This window comes from Engraulis encrasicolus, chromosome 13 (assembly GCF_034702125.1).
Source record: "Engraulis encrasicolus isolate BLACKSEA-1 chromosome 13, IST_EnEncr_1.0, whole genome shotgun sequence".
NCBI classification, from domain to species: Eukaryota; Metazoa; Chordata; class Actinopteri; order Clupeiformes; family Engraulidae; genus Engraulis; species Engraulis encrasicolus.
This window is the reverse complement of record NC_085869.1, coordinates 11,521,853-11,531,263: the sequence shown is the minus strand read 5'-3', so window position 1 is coordinate 11,531,263 and position 9,411 is coordinate 11,521,853. Positions and strand designations below refer to the sequence as shown.

Below are 9,411 nucleotides of genomic sequence, written 5' to 3'. Positions count from 1 at the left end.
AACAAAGTTACTCTCTCACACCCTCACTACCCAGTAAACAAAATGACGTTTAAAGGACGTCTTTTTTAGGTCATTTTTGGACGTATAATTTAGGTCATCTGAAGGTGCAGACTGTTACTCCAGACGACGTCTTTTTCGGACGTCTAATGGACGTCCATTTTTGACGTCTGTACTACGTCCATATTAGAGTCATCTCTAGTCCAAATAAGGTCTTAGAGGACATGTTTTTGACGTCATTTTGTAGGTGGTTTTATTGACGTCATCTTTGTGGACGTCTTTTTGACTTCAAATTAACTCTGTGAGTTGTCATTCAAACATAAAAGTGACAGCATTAAAAACCTTGAAACTTCTAGTTTTCAAAATATACAGACAATTATCACATGGAAAGTGACAGGGGGGGTTTACTTTTATTTAGAAAACACTTTTGTTTACAAGGTTCAATCTTCAAAAGTCTTGACTACATACCTCTGCAACGTTTTTTTTGTAGAGTTGTGTTTACATTCAATTAAAAAAAAAATTGCATTACATTAACTTTACTGTCATATTATTTTTGTTAGGCTTTTCAGAAGAGGGGGAGATAACAAATGTGATCTTTTTCAAGAATAATTAACATCACTGCGAATTTCATGAAGTATTGATGATTATGACTCGTACACTATCATCTCTTAACAACATTACCGGTGTATTACAAAACCCGAAAGTCTTGAAATTCGAAGTAGTGTTAAATATTCTTGAAAATAACATTCTTATGAAATAGGTTCCAACATATTGGAAGAAAAGACATTGTACCTTGGGTTAAGAGACAGTTCATCTGAATGAAAACTCTGCATTACATCAATGGGTCTTACATCTGCCACATCATATAATTTCACAATCGTCCAGTTTTACAACATATATATTTTTTAAAAATATGATGGTAACACTTTATTTTAACATTACATCGCTTAGCACTAATACATACAATGTTAACCCATTGATGCCTAAAGCACTTGCAGAAAAGGGTGCTGATGCCATACAAAACTCCAGGCGCCAGGGCCAATGTTGCACAACGCAACATCCAGTATCAATGAGTTAATGCCTGTATAAGTAACTTGTAAGGCATGTACTAAGCGAAATCAAACATTTGTTAGGTCCTTACTGAGGTTATATTAGGTAATAAATCCCAAATTGTGCATGAACAAGGCATTTGCGAATACATGCCTAACGTATGTTTGATTTTGCTTAGTGCATGCCTTACAAGTTACTTATACAGCATACAGGCATTAACACTGTATGTATTAGAGCTAATAGATGTAATGATAAAATAAAGTGTTGCCAAAATGATAATCAAAATAATTCCCTGTAATAATCCTAACAAGCATGAACACAGATAAATTGTCATTAAGTGGTAAATTATGGAGAATCGGTCCTTGAGAAGGGACACAAAATGCTCTTTCTTCAGGTGTTACTTGAAGCTGCATAGGCTGTCTGAATGTCAGTGGATTCAAAAGAGTCATTGAAAGATACTCCCATTTCTGTTGTTGTGGACTGGTGTTGTCTACGGAGGTGGTGTCTACATAGTAAGTCCTTGTACACTTGAACAGCCATCTTGGCTGCAAATTATCATCATATCCTGTGCATCTGACAAAGCGTGTACTTGACAAAGATGCCAAACTACTTTCTTGATGTCTGTAGTAACTATTTACATTTTGGGCATAAACACATGTTGTGATCACTGGGCTGCTGGGAAGCTTTGAGAGAAGTTGTAGTGCCTTTGTTCGTTTGTTGGTTGAGATGGGAGCGTCATAAACATATTCAAAGAAGGTGAAAACAGAGCTGAGCTGTGCTGGATATAACAAGTTGCAGACCCAGTAAAGCTTGAACAGCTTGTCAATTGTGCAAGTCAGGCCGTCTGCAACGGGAATGGTCACACGGTCATTCCTGGCGGTTATGACAGACTCTTCAGGTTCCCAATGCAGATCACTAGTGGTTGGGTTGTGGATTCCATCTCAGTGTCAGTAGTGCAGTGAAGAGGGATGTGAAGTTGGTTCCAGACTGAGAAGAAGAAGAAGAAGAAGAAGGGGAGAGAGAGAGAGAGAGAGAGAGAGAGAGAGACATCATCAATAATACTTAATAGCAAGTTGTACTTAACTGATTGAAAGGTATGAAGCATACCAGTCAAACTAAGTATAGCCGAATCAACTACACATGCATTGATATCATGATATCTTCTTAGCTCTTCATTAAACTGAGTGAATTTAATTTCATTCATTTTTCATTTCATTATTTATATACAGTATACGTATGAAGAGTTTATTGCAAAACGGTGTATCTACCTTTTTTTTGCATTTTATTATTGAAAATGGCTTTCCAGAGCTCCTATCACCTATGTGTCAATTCTTGCCATTCAAATATTTTGAGAACATACTTTTTCAACTTACAGTATATCATGCAAGTGAGTACACCCCTCACAGTTTTTGCAGATTTGTGAGTATATATTTTCATAGGAAATCATTAGAGAAATTTCACTTTGACACAATGATTAGTGACCTTTTAACAACATATTTAACCGCTTAAATTTCTTGTTCACTCAGAAAAAAACTAAATACAGCCCTTGATGTTTGAACATGTACTCACAAAAGTGAGTACACCCCAGATTAAAATCCGGTAGAAAAGGGGCTGTGTTGGCTCGAATCGAAACAAAATGAAAAGGGATGAAAGGGGAGGTCATCAGTGTGCGTTTCAACCTTTCTTTGCATTGAACTTTTACATTTTGAGTCTGCATCTGGCTTAAATAGATCGTTGTGAGATTTGAATGCAATCCTATGGAGAATATCATGATCTGCTTCAGTAGTCACAGTGCATGTTGATATGCATGTTTCTTTTAGGTGCATTTCAGATTACCAATGTTGACAGCATCCATGCATCCCCAAACCATGTCAGTCCCGCTACCATGCTTGGCTTTTGATAGGATACATTTTTTTTACTTACTTGTTTACCACCACACATGCTTGACACCATCTAAAGTATATTTGTTTATCTGGGTCTCTTCAGATCACACAACATGGTTCCAGTGATCCATATCCTTGGTCTGTTCATCTCTCTTGAGACCAAGATAAACAAATTTGCTTTAGATAGTGTCAAGCATGTGTGGTGGTAAACAAGTGAGTTTTACAAAAAAAAGTGTATCCTCTCAGTAGCCACGCATGGTAGTGGGACTAACATGGTTTGGGGATGCATAAATGCTGTCAACATTGGCAATCTGAAATACACCTAAAACAAACATGCATGTCAACATGCACTGTGACTACTGAAGCAGATCATGATATTCTCCATAGGATTGCATTCCAATCTCACAACGATCTATTTAAGCCAGATGCAGACTCAAAATGTAGTTTAATGCAAAGAAAGGTTGAAACGCACACTGATGACCTCCCTTTTCATTTCAAGACGATTCGAGCCAACACAGCCCCTTCTCTACCGGATTTTAATCTGGGGTGCACTCACTTTTGTGAGTACATGTTCAAACATTAATGGGTGTATTTTGCTTTTTTCTGAGTGAACAAGAAATTAAAGCGGCTAAATAAGTTGTTAAAAGGTCACTAATCATTGTGTCAAAGTGAAATTTCTGTAATGCTTTCCTATGAAAATGTATACTCAAAAATCTGCAAAAACTGTGAGGGGTGTATTCACTTTCGTGATATACTGTATATGAAATTCATTTTGCAATGCGGTATACGTATGAACTTATACAGTATAATATCAGGAAGGAGCCAAGACTGACTTGCACCAACACAGACCCACACGCAAACACACCCAAACGCAAACACACACACACACACACATTCCTACCAAAGATGTCAGCGATGCAGAGTCCTAGCTGGCCAATAGTGTGTGAGGTGTTAAGTTCCGCCTGTCCGTGCAGCAGCAGCAGGTTGGAGGGCGGGACCTTTAGCTTGACTGACAGCTCTTCCACTGCATGCTTCAGAAGCTCTGTCTGCAACACACATACACATAAATATTACTGACACACACATCAGCTGTATAGGGTGATCTACTTTCCATGGCTTCCCCCAACTATAAAACAGAATTATAATACTTCCTGTAAAAAGTCTTTGACTAGGCAAAGCGCTATACAAAACAGATGTACTGCTGTGTGTGTGTGTGTGTGTGTGTGTACCTGTGCTAGTTGTATTTGGTGTATGTCTGGTCTGTGGCGTATCTTTAAGTTTACCAGTCGTGCCGGTGTGTTCTGCTGATGCTGCTGCAAGCGTTTTCATTGGCTGGTTTTCCTGCGAGGGCGTGGACTGCATACGATGGCGATGTCTGCATCGTCAGACTCCTCTCCTTCATCCTCCTCCTTTAATTGGCTAGCTGCCGCAGCAATCCCGGCCCCTCTGGTGATGGACGCAGCAGGGAGCCAAGCGCATCCAGCCTCATGTTAATCTCCCTGTCACACGCACACACATACACACACAATGTAAGGAAAGTTGACAAGTCACTGTAGAGAAAGTGTCAGTGCGTGGCATGCACACAAGTGTGTGTGTTGTGTACTCACGTTAGTTTGCGGTTGGGCCGCCGCAGTGCCTTGAGTGGTGTGGAGGGGGAGGGGGGCGGAACGCCTCAGCACAGTCCTAACACCAACACATACACACACAAGGGTGCATTAACACACATCAACATGATGGATATGGTAAGCATACAGCAATAAATTGGAAAAAATATTGTAGGGGCTACTATGTTGACTCATGGTCTGTGTGTGTGTGTGTGTGTGTGTGTGTGTGTGTGTGTGTGTGTGTGTGTGTGTGTGTACACTCACATTGTGCTTTGCATGGGTTTGGTCACCTGGTCCGAGTCATCTGAGAGTTCGGTACACTGCTTCCCTCACCATCGCTGTCGCTGTCAGAAATCTGTCAAACACACAATATACAGTCTCAAGTTTGCCGTGTTAGCTGTAACTCATCCAAATACTGCTACTTTATACAGCAGGCACATATTTACTGACCAAGTTGCTCTCTATGACAAAAGTGCTATGGGCTACTGTGAAAGGTAAACAAGAAACAACAGGTTAACAACACTTGGCGCTAATTAGTTCTCTACAACTACAAACCGCTGCTGTTCCCTTCCGTTTGGGATCCATATCACCAAACTATAGTTCTCTTGAACTTAACTGCATTGTTATAAGAATATGGCTATGACAGCCTTAAATAGCAGGTTAAAATATGGTCATTGACATTTTGGTGACAAGGTCATAACATGTATCGCAATGAGGTCCTAACAGAGGCTCTGCATGAAAGTGTTTTTAGAGATTAAGACGTTTTAAAAGTAACTATCCTTTGAAAAATACCTGCACAAAGTCAACCAGAAAAGACATCTCAGATTTTACACTGCAGCGGCTTCGGAGTCAGAAGATGTGTGAGAACTGTGTAGCACTTTTCATCTGAAAATGAGAGGAGAAAATTGTACAGCAGTACTTAAATTTCACATTTACCAAAGTATCTGTGTTATAACAATATCACAGTAACATATTTATCACAATTGCATACAATACAACAATAAGAAAAAAAAATCTGAAAAAAAATCTAAAAAAACAAATGAAAGGAGGCAGAGGGCCTGTAAGTGGATGGCAATTAGACACATGATCACATAAATAATATGATACACATGGAAACACACACACACACACACTTACCATCAGTCTGATCATCTAACTGTTCAATCAGAGTAGGAGCTTGGACAGATGTGGCCACAAGACCTGGGCCCTGATTAAGAGAGGAGAGAGAGGGGGGGAGAGCACGTTAGTTCCCAGTGCATTGAAGGTACTTTAAAAATCCCGTAGCCATAACTGGTAGAGATGCACCGAAATGAAAATTTGTGGCCGAAACCAAAAAAATAATGTATCACTTGGCCGAATACCGAAACCGAAACCGAATATTACAGTTCAGTCAAAAGTGATCAAAAGTTAGTTTTTTCACTATTTTTGAATATTGCTGAAATAATGGTTTATTTATGGATGTGCACGAATATTCGAATGTTCAAATATTCGTTTTCCTTTCGAATTTAGAATAGTCCTGTCGAATAAAAAAAATCCAGCCAGTAAAAAAAAAATCTGTGTTGGCCTCCCTGGCAGTGTTAAGTGACAAATGAAAAGTACTGCAGGGTTACATTAAATTAACCCAGTAGCTCCCCTGTATTCTAATTTCTCTGGTAGGTCTAGATACGATGCTCATCTTTCATTTCCAACTCGTAAGGCGAGTGTGTCTGAAAGCGTCCCGCCCCCCGCCGACACGACACACACACAGCCAGGGAGAAGCCACGCATCTCGTGCATTTCGGGAATGGGCATTGGGCATTCATAAATAAATCGCTGACACTGTAAATCTGCAATTGGTGATGGTTTTGTAAACATGGACTGTCATCTGTAACTGTTCGGGAATAATGTCACATCAATTTGCGTCTGATTTGGCCAGCGTAAACTTCTGCAAGGTAAGCTACTTGTAGCTGTCAGTCAGTGTCAACAATGGCAGGTTATTTCAATATCTCTAACGCTAATAAGCTAACAAGCGAAGTAAACTAGCTGAGCACTCTTAGCTGAGGCGATTTTATCTGGCTTACTATAATCTGCAACTATTTGGGGTTCGTTTCATATGGCGTTGCTTCGGATTTGTAAAACAAACTTTGTAAAAGCCACCCCCTGTAGCCGTGCGAATCGGGATACTGTCTGTCAACAATGTCAATTGCTAACTAGTTCTAATGCAGCCCAACTAGCGAACAGCTGTTCAGTGGGGTTTACTTTGCCGTGCCACGAGAATGGAAGGAGGGGAAGGGAATGATAAATATTTCTTGTCACAGACGCACAGACTCCTCTTCCAGTGAACGTGCTGCTGGACGTTCAGAGGTGTACACTCGACAGCATTTTCTAGCTATTGCTCCCCCCTGGTGCTGTAGATGGAAGGCCACTGTAAATAAGTATTGAACTCTTTATGATACGTCGGCGGAATTTAGGCTACACGTTTCAAGGGATGACAGTGGAAATCCCTCAGTTAGCAAACGCACGTCTTTTTTTTCGGATTTTCGAATAACATTCCAATAGTGGCCATCGAATTTCGAATAGGCTACTGTATTTGGCAGAAATGCACATCCAAATGTTTTGACATGTTTTGGAAAGAAAATAAATGTGTATTTGATGTCTTCAAATGTTAGAGTAGAACTGATTTACTGAATTAGTTTAATTAATGCCCATTTTCAATTCATTTTCTATTCGGCCTCCGATTCGGCCGCTCAATTGGCTTTCGGCCGAAAACCGAAAGTGTCTTTTTTTGCATTTTCGGCCGAATATTTTCGGCGGCCGAATTTTCGGTGCACCTCTAATAACTGGTGTTGATACCTTGGTAGTCGCCACACTTCACACGCAGCTGTTCTACTCTGCCACCTAAAACTCAAACTTTGAATCTTCTTTTCAAACGTCATGGTATCGTCACCAATTACCATTGCCTACAATATCTCGTGCGTGTCAGTTTTATCCCTCGAACAGCGTACATCTGGCACGTCGCACCCTCCATCTGAAACAACTGCCGGTATTTTCCCAACACACCGTCATACGAGGTCTACCGAGACAAAACACGACAGCGTTGACCAGTTGCCCAGATCTACCATATTCAACTACATACTGAAACGGTGAAAACCACGACACTTACATGGAACTACGGTTCAAAGCTTGTCTATTGACTGGCCACAACAACTACAACCAAGCCGACATAATGTGATTCGGAAATTCGTTTGTATCACCTTTCATCGAGCCAACACAAAACAGTGGGATACTGCTTGCTTTTACTGGTGCTATTCTTTATCATGTACGAGGCGGATGGTCTGATTTACATGATTTGACGCAGAACTGCTTACGTTTGAAGCGCTGAAGTTTAAAATCGCCTCTATGCTAGCTAGCCCTTGTCTTGCCCCCTCCGATACCTGTTACTAGCAGCATCCACTTTTGCCCCACTACCAGTACTAGCTCTACGTCAATCCATCCGTGGTGTTTCAGTATCCTTGCATAAATCCTGTCAGACTTTCTTTCTTTTATGTTCAGAAAATAGCTTTCAAACTTCACATCAGTAAAGTGCCGCCTGATTTCTTCCACACCAGCTAATTATCAGTTACCCTATTATTCTAGCAACCAATGTTAGCAAACCATCCAATATCACATTTCAAACCTTTACTTTTCCCAACACAACACGTTTTAACCATTAAGTTAGTCCACATGTGAATTAAAAGAAAATAAATATAATTTATAGTGCAAGCGTTAAAGATCAATAGCTAACTGAGTATCAATAACTAGCTAAATCTGATTGTAGGCTAGCTTAATGTTCACAGAATCACTGAGGCTGTTCCAATGTTCGTACAGCAAAACTTGTGAAGCAGGGTTTGATTTTAACCATACATTAACGGCAACACACGTAATTGTTACGAAATTATACCAATAAAGCGAATTACTTACGCCAGCCTCTCTCGGTGTCTGAAGTCAAGTGAAGTCACCGCATCTTGCATTTCCAACGGTAGAAAAGGCGGGCGGAAGTCTGCTTTCAAATGTCCAGTCACGCGATTGGACAGCCAAACGGCCGTTAGTTTCTCACTTGTAGCACGACCCAGAAATGAACCTCTTAACTTCAGGTTTCACACATTCTGTGAAATATTACACAGAAATGACACATAATCTGTCAATGCTGTCTACACATCCCAATGTGTTATTTTTTTTGACACATCTGTTTAGGCAGTGTGTCCCACCGTGCATTGCACGTTGGAGAGTATCTCTAGTTTGGGATTGCCACACACTCTTTCCCCACCCGATGTGAACAGAAAAAATAGCCTACTAGGAAAACTACTATGGCCTATTTAAAAACAAAGCAAAAAAAAAAAAAAAGCAACATCAACAACAACAATCATGTCGATTTCCCTCACCTGTTTTTGACGTCCAAAAAAGTGACCTAGACTGACGTCCGAATTTTGAACTTCATAATGACGTACAAATAGGGTCATTATTAGACGTCCAAATAAAGGACCTAGTTTGTACGTCATTCTAAGGTCCAAAACTGGTCATGGACCGACGGACGCAATTTAGACCTAATTTCAACGTCTATACGACGTCCAATGTTTAGTGGGTTAAATTATCATCTCTGGAGGGCAGACTAATCGAATATTGATTGAAATCAGTAGACAGGGGGAGAGAAAGAGAAGTAGCTCGTAAAAAAAGTATTAGTTTAAATAGCATGTGTTTGATGATGTGTAAGTATGAGATACCCCTCTGTAATAGATTAAGTACATTTCAGTTGCAATGAATTCCTCAGTTTTCAAACTGCTCTGAAGAGTCTTAACACATTGAATACCGGCGGTGCTCACGGAATTATGTCGTAGAATACCAGCGTTCTAAGCCCTTTTT

General features: G+C 40.2%; 1 long non-coding RNA gene across 5 annotated transcripts; it reads right to left on the bottom strand.

Moving 5' to 3' along the window:
* Positions 1 to 388: 388 nt before the first annotated feature.
* Positions 389 to 9,130, bottom strand: LOC134460678 (uncharacterized). Of its 5 annotated transcripts, none has more exons than XR_010037146.1 (7): positions 8,473 to 9,130; positions 5,672 to 5,741; positions 4,799 to 5,419; positions 4,538 to 4,613; positions 4,214 to 4,429; positions 3,832 to 3,976; positions 389 to 2,034 (listed from the first exon to the last, which is right to left on the bottom strand). It is a non-coding gene; the product is annotated as an uncharacterized LOC134460678 (long non-coding RNA). The 5 variants fall into 5 exon arrangements; XR_010037144.1 differs by lacking the exon at positions 8,473 to 9,130 and having other exon boundaries at positions 4,799 to 4,889; positions 5,327 to 5,419; positions 5,672 to 5,809; XR_010037145.1 differs by having other exon boundaries at positions 4,799 to 5,741.
* Between the last annotated feature and the right edge of the window lie 281 nt (positions 9,131 to 9,411).